An 18,682-nucleotide genomic window follows, 5' to 3' on the forward strand; every position below is an offset into this window, starting at 1 on the left:
ACTCATGAAATTAAGAAGTTTAACAATGCCACTGGTGTTGGGTTATTAGAGAATGATGCCCTGGTATTTTGGATAGCAGGTGGTGTGGGTTATACTGAAGAGAAGAAGCAAGCTAAGCACAATCTGTTCAAACTTCAGGAATGTTGCTGTAAATTTTAATTGAGGTATTATTTGTTATTTACATGGTGGCAAAATCTTTAAGAAAAAGAATGAAGTGGAAGTAACTATACACTTCAATAAGCAATGATGTTCTTTTCTTTTGTGGTTCTTTCCTAATGCAGAAAATGGAAAATAGAAATCAGTCCAAAATGTCTATTTTTATATTAGTCTTAAAGGTGTTGGCATATTGAATTATCTTACTTTAAATTTGGAAAGATAATTGAAATATGGAAGGGTTATGTTTGCAACAGATAACACACATGTTTATGTATGAGGAGTGTGAGTGTGAGTAATGGGAGGAGCAAGGTTCTGCCTGCTGTTTAACCCTTTCTTGTCCCTATACTTTAGAAACTCAGCTTTCAAAGTGCTGTTTGTCCTATAGATAAGCAAACTTATACTTGTCAAGTATCTTACTAGTTTTATCTGTAAAGAATGCAGCTCTTAAATGGTAAGTTCCATTCCACAGTTGAATGTTACCTTTTTTTTCTCACTGGCCTTTATACTCATGATAATAAACTCATAGGGTAGGAGGTTCATGTGAAAACAAGTTTCAGAAAGAAAAACAAAATTTTAAAGAAACCTCTCCTCAATTCTCCAATAAATAAGAGACACCCTCAGGTAATCAGGACGTGGATACAGTTTGGAGTACTTCATTTTTTTTTTTTTTTTTTGGAGTACTTCATTCTTGTTGGTAATCACAGGAATATGTTTTTCCTCTAGAGCTATGCAGGAAGTTTCAGTGTTCCTAAAGCTATTGGGCAATTTGTTTTCACTCTGCTCACACCTCTCTGTGGAAGCTCTGACACAAATAAAAGCTGTGGAACCCATTGGCTCTAGGGAATTTTGAATTAAAGTTTCAAGAGCCAGGATCTTTAATCTCCATAGAATATACTAACCTCTAGGATTCCTTTGGTGACCTAACTTCCCCTGTTTTTGCTTCCTAATAGATTTCAGATATAATAAGTTCAGCACCAGATCTTAAAATTCAATCCTGTTAATATCAGATGAATTGGCACAGTTGTCTCTAGTGTCACAAGGATGTAATTGACTAAAAGACATCAATAGACATAGGCAAAGCCAAATTCATTTAATGCACAGGAAAAGATCTGCATCCCAAGGTGACTTTGCAGAGCAGAAGGTATAATCTAACAACACTTCCTCTCAGAGGCAAGTTCCCCAGCCTACAAGGAAACACGGCTGGGTGCCAGCAGCCTGGCCAGTTGCTGGTGAGAATGCCCTAATGTCTTTCAAAAAGCTTTCATGTATTCCCAACTCTTTTGAAGAATCTGGTTATGTGTCTGAGCATCTGCCAGGTACAAATAACTGGTAACAACTCCAGAAGCCTTAACTACTTAAGGCTTATTCCTGTAAAACTAGTCATGCAGAAATCTTAATAATATTTTAAAATGATAAACAATTTAACTTTTATGGGGATTTCTTAAAAGAATGAAAATAATATGGTATTTGTGCTTAATTTGGATAGGTGTGCCACATATGCAAATAATTCATATAGAATATAAAATAAGTCATTTCATATACTTTATATATCATATATCCATTTGATATATAAAGCTATGGTTTATGCATTTTGTATTCTCAGCATAATATATTTTATATTATAGCTAGTCAGCAAATGCATGGAGTAAATATAACAAATGAATGTATATATATATGGAATATATATATATATATCTTGCTTCTTGTATAATTTGTTCTTTATTATTTAGGGTTCAGGAATATCTGAGGACTAGCCACATAACAGTTTGACAGCTGAAAATGTTCAAGTGTATGAAGGGAGGAGATGTCAAATACTCTGACTTGTACCTAACACATTTTTCAGTATGTGAACTCTACACTTTAGTTTATTAAGATCTCCTTTCCTAAAATATATTACACTGACAAATTCTGGGACAGTCTATTTTGCACACACACAATATGTATATATACACACAAAATATGTATATATATATATTAAAAACATATATTTATATATAATTGTATCATTTTTGAAATATGAAAATGAAAAATAGATGGTCATAATAGATAAAAAACACTCAAAAATGTGTCTCTAAAGCATATTTCCCCTTGTTAAGTTTTAGTTGTGTCCAATTAAACAATAACCAACCAAAAGAAGTAATTGTATTAGTAATTGATGAGCAGAGGTAGTAAGGCCTAAGTATAAATAATATAATTGTTTTCATATTGCATAAAAAATGAAACAGTCCACTTAGCTTAATGTTCTAAATCTTCAAGTGAGATTTGTTCTTAGCCAATGTGTTAAAATTATACAGTAGTCATTTTAGTAAAACTTTTTAAATTATTTACTATCCCCAGTTAATTTGCTTCTTCTTAAAATGTGTGGATAGTGATTTAGCAAGTGACAGAAGCCTAGAGGTATTTTACACCCTTCTATGTCCTATTAAGAGTAGCTTAATCACCATAATGAAATGGTTTAAATTATTAAATTTTTGTGCACAGTGCTCATTCCTGAAAGCTGAGGCTTATTTTATAATATTTTTAATTTCTACAATAGCAAGTTAGGACAAATGATACAGACTGGAATGAAAAGTTTCAATATAAGGCCTTGAAAAATAGTGGTTTAAAATTCATCTAAATTTTTAAAAATGCTAGATGAAATTGCAACATATATTGTACAGTTTTAATAACAGACCTTTAAATATTCAGCCACTATTTAATTTCATTCACATTTTTTGAAAATATGTAATAATTCTTTTAACTTGCTTATATTTATGTGAAGCAGTATTAGAATAGATCATTGAAAATAAAAATGTTGCATAGGTTAATCAGTTCATTATTTAAAAATTATAATATGCATGAGCCTATTGAACAAAACTAGAACACTTTCCTAAACAGAGTAGCTGTAGTTAAAGTGATTTTTACATTTATCCAGTAAAATAATGATCATATAAATAGTAATTAAGTGAAAATGTCATTGGAAGAATATATTCAAATATTTATATTAAATGAAGAAGTCCAGTTATGCCTATGGTCCTCTAAAAGAAATTATTGCTCTTTGAAGTGAATATATATATATTATATACTGTGATTTTGATTTCATAAACTATAGCATTTTATTTTTAATAAAAGCCAAACTTTAAATGGTTTAATCTCAAACACTGGTAAAATCTTTCAGTGAAGTAAGAAATATTTTAGTGAAGAAATATATTTCAATATATTTTGAGATATATTTTCCTGAAAATCAGCTGAAGAAGATATATACTACATTGGATGTCAGTTTTAACCAAAGCTTTATTATCTGTAGGCACCTACAATTAAAGATATTTCTTTTATAAGATATAAAGCACACACAAAAACTCCAAAACTGACAAGTGTTAAAATGTATTAAGTAACTATCCTTCAGATCAGTTCAGTTCAGTTGCTCAGTAGGGTCCGATTCTTTGCGACTGAACTGAACTCAACTGAAAGATGGTTAATACATTTTAACACTTGTCAGTTTTGGAGTTTTTGTGTGTACTTTCAGCTATCTTCAAATGAGATTCCATGCTCCCTTTACTTACAATTTCTATTTTCCAAATGAAGGAAAACTATGAAAGGAAACAATCAGAGCTATTGAAAGACCCTTGTTCCTCAACTATTTCCAAAGCAAGACCAGAAATTGTATGAAGAGGAGCGAACCATAGGTTAAAGCCATTATCGCTTACTCTTTTACTCAAGAAGCTTATTGAAGAGTGCATGTTTATTTCTTTCAATCAAATGAATATTCAACCAAAGCAGAATATCATGGGCCTTAAAAGGAAAATTAAAGACAGATTGGAATATCATGTAACAGACATGGTGACTATTGTTAGATGAATTACTGAGTAATTTTCTACAGTGTTGAGATATACAGAATAACTGAATTGAACAAATATAACTTCTTTTGGGGTTATTTTAAAACTATTGTGACTGAATTGATCTAAAGATAATATGAGAGACAAGGTGTTGATTAAAGAGGAAACAAGGGGGCAGTTTGCCACATTCACACAGGGTGATGTTCAAGGCTATACAAGGGGATGTATAAGTAAATGGACAATAATTTTACTTAAAAGAACAAAATAAGCCTTCTAACATAACCTGGAATGCTCTACTTATTCAGATGTATTCTTATTTTTCATATTAATTCATCCCATCCCATCTCTTCTCAGCCTCATAGACACGGTAATTCAATGATGCCTCTATCGTAGACTTCTATACCCCCATTCTCCTCTTCCCACCAGTTCTTCAACTCTTTAACCATTTAAGTCCTGCCTCAGTCCTCCCCCTTTAGTAAGCCCATTAGTTACTGAGAAGGGCCCTCCTTGTTAGAACTTCAAAGTAAAACTGCATTTGCAACATGCCTATTAGATGGCAACAACAATAACATTAGAAGATATACTTCTTTCAAAACCATTGGCTATTATTTCACTGTTGTTGTTCAGTCACTAAGTTGTGTCTGACTCTTTGCAAACTGCAGCACGGACTGCAAGGACTGAGGATGGACTGCAGCATGCCATGCTCCTTTGCCCTTCACTATGTCTCGGAGTTTACTCAAATTCATGTCCATTGAGTCAGTGATGCTATCTAGCCATTTCACTGTTGACTTCATCAAAACCCTCTGTACTATGGCATATAGAATGAGTTTGAACAACACAAAAAGTCCTTCTCATGGATTTATTTCTTTCACCAGTATGACTTGATTCTAAAAGACTTAGTTTACTCTCATAAAATAAATTTATACTCAAAAGTTGAAGACAAACCCTTAAGGTTATTCAAAAGAGTATATTTGATACAGAAATGGTAAGTTCAAGTTTATTTTCTCTACATTTTAGGTAATGACAGCAAAAGAGTATACAACCACTGCCCCTGTATGAATGATAACTTTAAAGAGAGTATTCATTTAAAGAATTTTCTTTGACCCACAGAATCATGGCTTTTATCCCTTACAATGCCTGGTACAGTCCATAGACTGTAGAGTCAGACATGACTAAGCAAACACGCACCCAACCCATGTTATTAAAAGGTAAACTGAGGCATGTTGAAAATTTTAAGCAAGCTCTTAAACTCATATTAGAGCAGAAATTGATTCTGATCCACCAGCACCAAACTGGAAGTGATTAGGAGTGCTCCATAGACAGGAGCTTGTGGCGACACGTATAGAAAATGTAAAAACAAATAAGCAAGATATTGACTGGCTACGGTTTAAAGCCTCCCTGATAGCTGAGTTGGTTAAGAATCCACCCAAAATGCAGGAGACCCCCATTCAATTCCTCGGTTGGGAAGATCCGAGAAGGGAAAGGCTACCCACTCCATTATTCTGGCTAGAGAATTCCATGGACTGTATAGTCCATGGGGGTTGCAAAGAGTTAAACACAACTGAGTCACTTTTACTTTCAAAGTTTCAAGCCTGGTTGTCTGTCTGTGATTGGTCATCTTTAGATTTCAGTTTTGTAACCTTGATCCTTTCATAGGCTTTGATTTTGGTTTGCTTACACCTCAGTCTAATGGCCTCCTTGTTTAATGAATTTAACATTATATGTATATGGCCCATGGCCAATATCTTAATATCTTGAGCTTCAGTTTTCTATTTCTAAGAAAAGAAAAATGTTTTCCATTTTCAATTAACATTTATTTGAAATAACTTTGCAAAGCTTCTAGAATATTGCTCACCAGGCAGCACAAAATAGAAATGATGATTATCATTTTAATGTATCAGTTCTGAAATGTTTTAATGTAAACTATCCATTTTCTTAGTGCAAATTATTCCTCCTCTACCTTACTGTTTCCTGTTTCCTTCTCTAAAGACCCTTTGATCCATTCCTGCTATAACTTAAGGTCTTTGTGGGCCAAAGCAGCTGTTACATTTCTAGCATGAGAGCAGCTGTAAAATTGGTAGATTCTTGATTAACTGATCCATTTCCAGGATCTCCGTACTTGACATAAGGTTAAAGTTAAAACTTTAGTAATAAGAAATGTAAAATTTTATCTTCTCAAGTGAATATAGATTGGGGAAAATATTTACATTTACCAAGATAATAATATTTTAAGCATTCACTTTTCATATTTTAACATGAATGATTATTAAATGGAACTCAGTATTTATTACACACAGTTCCTTTATTTGAATTAAGTTGCCATATTTGTTCTTCTGATGTTTGCAGAGGTTAAAAGCATTAATCAATGAAACCTTGAGGCAGTGTTAATATTTTGAGAACATTAATATTTGTGCTATTTTCTCCTCTCTTAGCTTCCACATCCCCAAGTAGTTAAGATCTTGTCTTTAAAAAGAAGAAACTGTAGCCTTATATGATAGGGTACAATTTAAACTGTATAAAATACTCTAATTTTTTTTTCTCATGTCAATATGTCATATAAGTATCCTTCACTGCATTTCCCAGAATTTTAATGAGAAATTATAATGGAGCTGCCTTGAAAAAAAAATATTTGTTTAAAGATTTTATTTTTATGTTCCTCCTGAATATTTGAAAATTGAATGTCCCAAGTGGACATGATATTTTGCAGAGTCTTTATGATGAATTTACTTTAGCTGAACTAAGATCATGGCATCTGATCCCATCACTTCATGGCAAATAGATGGAGAAACAGTGGAAACAGTGGCAGACTTTATTTTCGGGGGGGCTCCAAAATCACTGCAGATGGTAACTGCAGCCATGAAATTAAAAGATGCTTGCTCCTTGGAAGAAAAGCTATGACCAACCTAGACAGCATATTAAAAAGCAGAGACATTACTTTGTCAACAAAGGTTCATCTAGTCAAAGCTATGGTTTTTCCAGTAGTCATGTATGGATGTGAGTTGGACTATAAAGAAAGCTGAGTGCCAAAGAACTGATGCTTTTGAACTGTGGTGCTGGAGAAGACTCTTGAGAGTCCCTTGGACTGCAAGGAGATCCAACCAGTCCATCCTGAAGGTGATCAGTCCTGGGATTTCTTTGGAAGGACTGATGCTGAAGCTGAAACTCCAATTCTTTGGCCACCTGATGCAAAGAGCTGACTCATTTGAAAAGACCCTGATGCTGAGAAAGATAGAAGGTGGGAGGAGAGGGAGACGACAGAGGATGAGATGGTTGGATGGCATCACCAACTCAATGGACATGAGTTTGAGTAAACTCCAGGTGTTGGTGATGTTCAGGGAAGCCTGGCCTGCTACAGTCCATAGTGTCACAAAGAGTTGGACACGACTGAGCAACTGAACTGAACTGAACTGCTCCAGCCATCCTGGGTTATCCTCTTGCTTCCTGGTTCTCACTCTTTCAGAGATGGCAATCGGGTATTTAATCTAAGGAAATTGTCAAAGACAATGGAAATTCTCATTCTAAAGTGAAAAGTGAAAGTGAAAGTTGCTCAGTCATGTCCCACTCTTTGAGTCCCCATGGACTGTACCCTTCCAGGCTTCTCTGTCCGTGGAATTCTCTAGGCCAGAATACTGGAGTGGGTAGCCCTTCCCTTCTCCAGAGGATCTTCCCAACCCAGGTCTCCCGCATTGCAGATGGATTCTTTAACCTCCCAATTCTAAAGAGCTTCTCAATGCAGAACACCGACAAGATGTCTTCACTGAACTGTGAAGCACAGATCACTGGGAAAGATGATCAGTTCCTCAAGTATATGGATCTTGTAAAGAAAATAAGCACATATTTTTTTTTTTCCTGGTGCCATCTCTGCTTCCATCTTAATGTAGAATACAGCCATAGTTTAATATTTAGGAGAAAAAAAACCTTTCATTAAAAGTTTTATTTTCAGCATCTATGCAAAAAGAAGTGAGATAGGAACCAGCCAGTTTTAACAGTATAATTAAAAGTATTGACAACTTAACTCAGACAAGTATTTGTTGACTGCTGTTGTCAGTTAAGTACTTCTGCCCACCCCTGTTATGCAGATATGAATTCAAATAGATTGTAGAATTTCCATAATACTGAAAAGATGGTTTTCTCTCTTGAAAGCCTTCATATATGTGATTAAATGTTGTTTGAATGAAGGTTTACATTGCCTCTCTCCCTGGGTTATTTTCTTATCCTTCTCCCTTCCTCACTTTATAAAAATACATCCTCTAAGAGAAGTAAACATAAACATGTTTGTAAATATATGTGTGTAACTACAAAAATCCTGTGCCTTTTTAAATTATTTTTAGTTAAAAAAGGGTTTATTCCCTCATCCAAAAATAAATGTATTCCTCCCAAATATAGAATTGAGGCATTTTCTAGTGTGCTTTTCTCCCATGAAAATAAAAAGATAATAATAATAAATAAATCACACACAGAGTTTTACAATAATATATTCCATGAACATGCTTGTCACTTGATCAGTTTATTTTATAAATATACCTGCCATGAAACATTTCGTGCAAAGGAAAATATAAAGTATGCAAAAGACATGAGTTTCTGGTTAGGAAAAACAGCATAAGCACCTTAGAAGTTAGGTAACAATATAAGAAATTGGTTGATAGAAAGGCACTTCAGTCAGTGCATGGAACCAATCAGGAAATGAGAAATCAAAGACTGATATTGTCACAGGAAGACATGATTTCCTATGACTTCAGCAAGAGAGATGCATTTACCAATGTTTAATCCACTTACGAACATTGCTCATATAGAATTTTAGCTTATGTGCTAGCAATTTTTTCTTTAGGTATTATCAGCTGTTTGAGTCAATATCATATTTTAATATTTAACACCAGCCAAAGAGTTTTGCATATATTATATTATTGGGGATTATATTATATTATGTGAATAACGTTTAACCTAGTAGTGAACTGTTCTATTGTATAACCTACCAGAGGGTCTTCTTAGTTTCAACTACATTCAAACTCAACTCATGGGGTTACTATAGACACATATGGACTCAAATACACTTTTGCAGATATAAGACAGGAACCACAGCTTGCCAGCATGTCCACCTGTCCCCACTTCTGGGGACACTTGAAAATTGTCAACAAATTTTGATTGTCATAATTAGAAGAGGGATGCTACTGGCATCTAATGAATAGATCTTGTTAATTTTAGGATGCTTGGAGGTTTCCCTGGCCTCTAATCTTTTGGTACAGTAGCACACCCCTCCCTCATATCATGACAATAAAATGTAAATCTAGACCTTGCCAGATGTCTTCTGTACCCATCAGGTATGCTTAATTATACCAGGTATAATCAAAATTATACACATCAGATATGCTTGTGATGGGCAAAATTGTACCCAAAGGGGTATAAATTATACCCATTGAGAACCTCTGCCTAGATGATAGCTTGTGTATTAGGAGACAAGATCTCTGTAATTTGGAGATGGGGACTCTGGCAGAATTCTCTGCCCCACAGGAACCAATGTCTCTTGTAACAAATCTATAGGTACAACTTCCAAAGTCCCTGAAGTTGGAAGAGTCACCAACTACCCTAAGCTCTAATTTATGTCTAATCTTATCAGACATTAATGTTCCTCTCAATCCAGAAACAACTTAATACAGAAATGTTGCTTAAAAACATAGTTGGCATTCTTCCCTTGTCATGGAGATCAGAGCTAGAACTTTAAAAGAAGGTCAGAGTCTCATGCAGTAGGGATTTTTTTTTTTTTCCAAATGCATCTGTTAAACTTTCTTAGTAATTCTTTTGCTTTAGTGTTTTTCTTCATTTTATCATAATAATTACTTTTGTATAAATTATGAAAGTATGTTTCCAATATACCTTACTTTTTGTCTCTTAACTTGCTATTTGTTCATTTCCTGTTTTACTGGTGTGCTTATGTTCTTTCTTTGCTGGACTTTCAGCAGGTATCTGGGTTTGGGAGGCAGTAGCTGTATTTCATTCTTGGATCATTTTGATCATCTTATGAATTTCTTTCTTCTGGCAAATGAGTATTTCCTTGAAACTTTAAGGATTCTAATAGGCAAAAGCAAAAAATCCTTCAACAGGAAACTTTGAAACCTAAACTGACCATGTATTGTGAATTTGAAAGACATTCTCTGTTGATTTCACACTTATTAGAATTATTTTAAAATTGGAAATTACTTTCTTCTTAATTACAGAGTATTTCCAAAAGGAAAGGAGTCAAATAATGATCTTGAAAATCGGTCAATATGTGGATTTTGTTCTTTAATATTGTTTCTCAATAAATTAAGTAAAAGTATTTTTTCTTGAGAAGGACAATTATGTAGCATGAGTACTTAAATTTAAGAGGAATTTAAATATGCAGAATTAATCAGGGGAAGAAAATGTTCAAAATTAAGCAGAAAATAGAAAAACATTTAAGAAAAATGGGACAGTATTTATTCAGTTCAGTTCACTTCAGTCGCTCAGACATGTCCAACTCTGGGACCTGCAGCACGCCAGGCCTCCCTGTCCATCACCAACTCCCAGAGTCTACTCAGACTCATGTCCATTGAGACAGTGATGCCATCCAGCCATCTCATCCTCTGTTGTCCCCTTCTCCTCTCGCCTTCAATCTTTCCCAGCATCAGGGTCTTTTCAAATGAGTCAGCTCTTTGCATCATGTAGCCAAAGTATTGGAGTTTCAGCATCAGTCCTTCCAATGCACATTCAGGACTGATTTCCTTTAGGATGGACTGGTTGGATCCCCTTGCTGTCCAAGTGACTCTCAAGAGTCTTCTCCAACACCACAGTTCAAAAGCATCAATTCTCTGGCGCTCAGCTTTCTTTATAGTCCAACTCTCACATCCATACATGACTACTGGAAAAACCATAGCCTTGACTAGACAGAACTTTGTTGACAAAGTAATGTCTCTGCTTTTTAATATGCTGTCTAGGTTGGTCATAACTTTTCTTCCAAGTTATTTCTTAGCATTTAGTTATTTGTATTAAAATGTATGGTTGAAGTGGTAGACGTAATCTGATTTCTTCAGCTGTTCTGAGTTTCTTTCTGTTTGTGTCAATATGTTCCCTATTGATCCTTCTGTTTGAAGTATATGTTCTTAAACATAAGCTAACTGCTCTGTGTATAACATAAGATACAACATAAGATAAAATATAACACTTTACTGCTCAGTGAAAGTGAAAGTTGCTCTGTTGTGTCCAATTCTTTGCCACCCCATGGACTATATCGTCCATGGAATTCTCCAGGCCAGAATACTGGAGTGGGTAGCATCCCCCTTCCCCAGGGAATCTCCTCAACCCAGGTATCAAACCCAGGTCTCCCACATTGCAGCCTGATTCTTTACCAGCTGAGCCACCAGGGAAGCCCAAGAATACTGGGGTGGGTAGCCTATCCCTTCTCCAGTGGATCTTCTTGACTCATGAATTGAACCAGGGTCTCCTGCATAACAGGCAGAGTCTTTATCAGCTGAGATACCAGGGAAGCCCCACAGTTCAGTTAAAAATAGAAGTAATTTAACTATATGAGGTTTCTGCTTGAAGTGCTAACTTGAAACCATAAGATACAAATGTATAAACTGATTGATCACATATAAATAGATACAGATGCATTTTATGAAAATATTTAGAGAGATATAAATACATAGAATGTCTATCAATCTAAATTGGTGTAGGCTCCTTGAAGAGGGCATGTTTATTGAGTGAGCACTCATTACTGTTTTTTTCTTCTTTGTCTTTTATGATGTTGAGATGCTAGTTCTGTTTTTACCTTCAAGTTGTGTCTTTATTAGGGCTTCTCTGGTAGCTTAGCTGATAAAGAATCTGCCTGCAATGAGGGAGATTTGGGTTCAATCCCTGGGTTGGAAAAATCACCTGGAGAAGGGAAAGGCTACCCACTCCAGTATTCTGGCCTAGAGAATTCCATGGACTGTATAGTCCATGGGGTTGCAGAGTCAGACAAGACTAAGCAACTTTCACTGTGTCTTTACTGCCATTTATCTTTATTTCCCCAAATTAGGTTTTGGTCTCATATTGTTCTACTCTGCTGTCTCGGTTGGCAATATAATGATTTAAACTATCATTGCTACGCAGATCTTATTCCATGTATATCTGAGACATTCAGACAGCTTCTGTGAAATTTCAGTTTTGTCTCCTAATGAATTCTAAAATTTAATGTGACTAAAATAAGTTTATAATTATGTCCCTTTATTATTTTTCTCCTCTTGAATTCCCTGTCTCACCTTAAAGAATGTCTCTCCTCCCTTTTCAAGTCACTGTCGATGGAATAGTGCTTTCTCTTCCAGAGTATAGCCTGCTCTATCCTTGCAGGAGCCTGCCAGCCATGAGGAGCAGATGCTGTCTCCTGGATTTGAGGCCGCAGCGCTGTGGGGACCTGAGTGATCACCAGACCCAACTCCCTCATGCTGGCACTCTGCTCCTCACCCCAAGAGTGGTTACCAGCTGCCTCCAGACAGCCCAGAACCTCCTGGTAGTGGTTTCAGATCATGTGGGAGGATCCTTTGAAGGGTGGGTGGGCTGCTACTGTTCCTCCTGAATCCTGGTTTTGAACTAGACCTTGCCCAGTGAACTGGAGACCTATGATGTGCTGCTGATGTGAGGACCAGCTCCGTGGAGTTTCTCTGCACCCCTCCTTCCCTGCTGCTGGCCTCAGCAATCCTCATGTGCCTAGATGTGCGGACTGAGTCACAGGGAGTGCTGCCTCCCACCTGAGGGGGAAAAAAAAATAGAGTCACTATTTGATTTTCCCTTTTTCTAAATATGCCTTTGAAAATTAGAATATTAGATTCTGAAATTAGACGTGATTTAAATTCTAGCTTTGCTACTTTAAACATCATTTCTCTCAATAATTGTTTTTTTTTCAATACCTATCATGAGAGAGATTTATTTTCATTCATTATGTCATAGGTCTATCCAAGGATTAAATTAGATGATGTTTGATATGTGTTTACCTCAGTACTTGACACACAGATGGGTGCGTGCATGCTCAGTTGCTTCAGTCGTGTCCGATTATTTGCAAACTTATGGACTGTAGCCCGCCAGGCTTCTCTGTCCATGGGATTCTCCAGGCAAGAATACTGGAATGGACTGCCATGCCCTTCTCCAAGGAATCTTCCCAATCCAGGGATCGAACCCGCATCTCCTGTGTCTCCTGCATTGTAGGCAGATTCATTACCACAGAGCCATGAGGGAAGCCACCTGACTCATCAGTTCAGTACAGTTCAGTCGCTCAGTCATGTCCGACTCTTTGCGACCCCATGAATCACAGCATGCCAGTCCTCCCTGTCCATCACCAACTCCCAGAGTTCACTCAAACTCATGTCCATCGAGTCAGTGATGCCATCCAGCCATCTCATCCTCTGTCGTCCCCTTCTCCTCCTGACCCCAATCCCTCCCAGCTTCAGGGTCTTTTCTAATGAGTCAACTCTTTGCATGAGGTGGCCAAAGTATTGGAGTTTCAGCTTCAGCATCAGTCCTTCCAATGAACACCCAGGACTGATCTCCTTTAGGATGGACTGGTTGGATCTCCTTGCAGGCCAAGGGACTCTCAAGAGTCTTCTCCAGCACCACACTTCAAAAGCATCAATTCTTCAGCACTCAGCTTTCTTCAGTCTAACTCTCACATCCATACTTGACCACTGGAAAAACCATAGACTTGACTAGACGGACCCTTGTTGGCAAAGTAATATCTTTGCTTTTCAATATACTATCTAGGTTGGTCATAACTTTCCTTCCAAGGAGTAAGCGTCTTTTAATTTCATGGCTGCAGTCACCATCTGCAGTGATTTTGGAGCCCCTAAAAATTAAAGTCTGACACTGTTTCCAGTGTTTCCCCATCTATTTCCCATGAAGTGATGGGACCAGATGCCATGATCTTCGCTTTCTGAATGTTGAGCTTTAAGCCAACTTTTTCACTCTCCTCTTTCAGTTTCATCACGGCTACTGCTAAGTCACTTCAGTCGTGTCCGACTCTGTGTGACGCCATAGACGGCAGCCCACCAGGCACCCCCATGCCTGGGATTCTCCAGGCAAGAACACTGCAGTGGGTTGCCATTTCCTTCTCCAATGCATGAAAGTGAAAAGTGAAAGTGAAGTCTCTGAGTCGTGTCCAACCCTCAGCGACCCCATGGACTGCAGCCTACCAGGCTCGTCCATCCATGGGATTTTCCAGGCAAGAGTACTGGACTGGGATGCCATTGCCTTATCAAGAGGCTCTTTAATTCCTCTTCACTTTCTGCCATAAGGGTGCTGTCATCTGCATATCTGAGGTTATTGATATTTCTCCCAGCAATCTTGATTCCACCTTGTGCTTCTTCCAGTCCAGCATTTCTCATGATGTACTCTGCATATAAGTTAAATAAGCAGGGTGACAATATACAGCCTTGACATATTCCTTTTCCTATTTGGAACCAGTCTGTTGTTCCATGTACAGTTCTAACTGTTGCTTCCTAACCTGCATATAGGTTTCTCAAGAGGCAGGTCAGGTGGTCTGGTATTCCCATCTGTTTCAGAATTTTCCACAGTTTATTGTGATCCACACAGTCAAGGCTTTGACATAGTCAATAAAGCAGAAATAGATGTTTTCTGGAACTCTCTTGCTTTTTCCATGATCCAGCAGATGTTGGCAATTTGATCTCTGGTTCCTCTGCCTTTTCTAAAACCAGCTTGAACATCTGGAAGTTCATGGTTCACGTACTGCTGAAGCCTGGCTTGGAGAATTTTGAGCATTACTTTACTAGCGTGTGAGATGAGTGCAATTGTGTGGTAGTTTGAGCATTCTGTGGCATTGCCTTTCTTTGGGATTGGAATGAAAACTGACCTTTTCCAGTCCTGTGGCCCCTGCTGAGTTTTCAAGTTGGCTGGCATATCGAGTGCAGCACTTTCATAGCATCATCTTTCAGGATTTGAAATAGCTCAACTGGAGTTCCATCACCTCCACTAGCTTTGTTCGTAGTGATGCTTTCTAAGTCCCACTTGACTTCACATTCCAGGATGTCTGGCTCTAGGTGAGTGATCACGCCATTGTGATTATCTGGGCCATGAAGCTCTTTTTTGTACAGTTCTTCTGTGTATTCTTCCCACCTCTTGTTAATACCATCTGCTTCTGTTAGGTCCATACCATTTCTGTCCTTTATTGAGCCCCTCTCTGCATGAAATGTTCCCTTGGTATCTCTAATTTTCTTGAAGAGATCTCTAGTCTTTCCCATTCTGTTGTTTTCCTCTTTTTCTTTGCATTTGCTATTCTTTGGAAATCTGCATTCAGATGCTTATTATATCTTTCCTTTTCTCCTTTGCTTTTCGCTTCTCTTCTTTTCACAGCTATTTGTAAGTCCTCCTCAGACCTGACTCATAGATAGTACTAAATGTTAGCTGTCATGTCTCAAACATTCTCTGAATTCATCCCTGCCTCTCCAGTCCCACTCTCATTTACCAAAGGAAGCCCTTTTATCTCCTGCAAGAAATCCTATTTCCCCCATCTCTGATCTTCCCTTTCCCTTCAGAACATTTCTAGCAGATGAATGTTGCTTTATGAGCAAAAACATTTTCAGATGAAAATAACAGAAAGTTCTTTTCTAACTGTTATGGGCAATAAAGTGTGGATTCCAGGAGCTTAAATGTTACCTTCATCTCAACCATCAGCTCAATTCTCTGTGTGTTTGTGTTATTTAGTGGTTCTCATTATTTCCAGCTGTACCTGAAAAAACAGACAGACAAATTTGCCCCTTTTTCTTCTCATCAAGGATTAACTCCAATGGGACATGATTTTCTTGGCCTGAATAACCAAGCCAAATTTATGCAAAACCATGAATGCAAGCATTCCTTGTTCTTTCTCTGTTTAAAAACTCTATATGACTACTCATTACCTGTGATTCAAAATTCAGACTCCTAAATTGAAATACAATATCCTTCACCCTTCTCTGAAATCATATACCATATTCCGCTCAGGGTGAGCAGTTCGTTACCCCTTGTACTTTTGAACTTGCTGTTGCTTGTAATTCGAAATTCTTTGTCACGAATATTCTTAAGAGTCACCTCTATGAACTAACTCTTTACCACCTTCAAAACAGCATTCAAATATCTTTTCTCTAATGGTAACCTGAGACCTCCAGCTAGGTGTAATCTTTTTATCCTCTAAATCTGACCTTTCTTCTGTTCTTAGTAATGTCAACCTTCTAACTACTAATTGATAGATAAATTGATAGAGATACAGATATATATGTTATGAATCTGTATCTATATCTATCTATGCATGTCTCTGTTCTCCCTTTTTCTGTCTTTTTCTCACTAGAGTATAAGCTCTTCCCTTCATGAATCATAATTGGTTCTTCCAAAAGAGCCTAGAGCAGTAACTGTATTACTTAATAACGATTTGAAATATGTACTTCTGGCTTTGGCTGTTTTTCAGTTACAATTTTGTTAATGAAAATGTTACACTACACATAGTTTTTACCTGAACTGTGAATATGGGCACACACTAGAATAGGGGAGAAATAGACTATAAATTGCGGAGAAAGCAATGGCACCCCCCTCCAGTACTCTTGCCTGGAAAATCCTATGGATGGAGGGGCCTGGTGGGCTGCAGTCTATGGGGTCGCTAAGAGTTGGACATGACTGAGCGACTTCACTTTGACTTTTCACTTTCATGCATTGGAGAAGGAAATGGCAACCCACTCCCGTGTTCTTGCCTGGAGAATCCCAGGGATGGGGGAGCCTGGTAGGAGGCCGTCTATGGGGTCACACAGAGTCGGACACGACTGAAGCGATTTAGCAGTAGCAGTAGCAGACTATAAATTGTAGGATAGATTCTGAATCTGTACTGGGTTCTAATTCTAGGGGTGACATTTTAAATTGTATTAGTCTTGTCTTAGTCTCTGCCACTAATTTCTTTATGCAAGTGAAGAACTTAGTAAGGTGATCTCTTAGTGTTCTTGAAGTTTCAAATTGTTAACAATAAGCCATTATAATTAATGTATGTATTAAAGAAAACACATATTCTAGTAACTGTTTCAGGAGTCTCCTAGAAACTACATACTTGAATTAAAAAGAAGATACATGGATGAAAACATTTCATCACATAAGTACTCAGGGTTAAAATAACCCAAATGTCTGTTTTAATTAAAAGATGAGAGTAAAGATAAAAGAAAAGATAAACTAGGAGACTAGAGGCACCTATAATTTTACATGCTTGGTTCTTTTGCATCTCTTTCATTAAAGAAATTGCAACACATTTTAAATCTTACTGGAAAAGCATTCCTGGTACATTTAATGACAACATTTCAGTGCCTGATAAATTAAAATTAAATATATATATAAGATGTTGCCTTCTGCATTTTACCTGAAACTTTCCCCTTTTCTTAATTATGATTAACTTCATTGTATAACAATGATCACTATGTATAATAGGACATATGTACTAGTCTAAGCATTGTATGTGCAAATATATATTACTTTGGAATTACATATTTTTAAAGAATATAAATATATTGTCCAGTATCTTCTTAAAAAAATAACACCGGAATATGTCAAGTACCTAATTTTAAAATTAGATCAGCTGTTTGCTTTAGCAAGTATATCTTTTTTGAGAAGTTCCTGAGTCTTTTTAACAGAGAGAGCAATCTGTTTTTAAAAAAGTTCTGCTTCTAGTACTTTAAATATTAATATATCAGTTCATTTGGGTTAAAAAAACCAAAACCTAATTTGTTCAGGATACATGCTGTATTTGTCTAGATTTGAAAAATATGTTAATTGAAATAACCGTTTTGACCTTGGGCTACATCCAAAGTAACATGTAATAAGTCATGTGCCAATACTAAAAGAGATGTGTTGTTTCCTCCAATAGTCTTCAGTTCAGTTCAGTCGCTCAGTCATGTCTGACTCTTTGTGACCCCATGAACTGCAGCACCCAAGGCCTCCCTGTCCATCACCAACTCCCAGAGTTCACTCAAACTCACATCCATCGAGTCAGTGATGCCATCCAGCCATCTCATCCTCTGTTGTCCCCTTGTCCCCTTCTCCTCCTTCCCCCAATTCCTCCCAGCATCAGAGTCTTTTCCAATGAGTCAACTCTTCCCATGAGGTGGCCAAAGTACTGGAGTTTCAGCTTCAGCATCAGTCCTTCCAAAGAACACCCAGGACTGATCTCCTTTAGGATGGACTGGTTGGATCTCCTTGCAGTCCAAGGGACTCTCAAGAGTCTTCTCCAACACCACAGTTCAAAAGCATCAATTCTTCAGTGCTCAGCTTTCTTCACAGTCCAATTCTCACATCCATACTTGACCACTGGAAAAACCATAGCCTTGACTAGACAGAACTTTGTTGACTACGTTATATCTTTGCTTTTCAATATGCTATCTAGGTTGGTCATAACTTTCCTTCCAAGGAGTAAGTGTTTTTTAATTTCATGGCTGTGATCACCATCTGCAATGATTTTAGAGCCCAAAAAAATAAAGTCTGACACTGTTTCGACTCTTTCCGCATCTATTTGCCATGAAGTGATGGGACCAGATGTAATTATCTTTGTTTTCTGAATGTTGAGCTTTAAGCCAACTTTTTCACTCTCCGCTTTTACTTTCATCAAGAGGCTTTTGAGTTCCTCTTCACTTTCTGCCATAAGGGTGGTGTCATCTGCATATCTGAGGTACTTGATATTTCTCCTGGCAATCTTGATTCCAGCTTGT

The 18,682-nt window shown here is 37.1% G+C and overlaps 1 protein-coding gene across 1 annotated transcript in view; it reads left to right on the forward strand.

The window, feature by feature from the left end:
• Nucleotides 1-18,682, forward strand: part of MDGA2 (MAM domain containing glycosylphosphatidylinositol anchor 2) — a 912,048-nt gene that overhangs the window by 678,812 nt on the left and 214,554 nt on the right. The window lies entirely within an intron of this gene.

Source organism: Bubalus bubalis, chromosome 11 (assembly GCF_019923935.1).
Source record: "Bubalus bubalis isolate 160015118507 breed Murrah chromosome 11, NDDB_SH_1, whole genome shotgun sequence".
In the NCBI taxonomy this organism is placed as follows: Eukaryota; Metazoa; Chordata; class Mammalia; order Artiodactyla; family Bovidae; genus Bubalus; species Bubalus bubalis.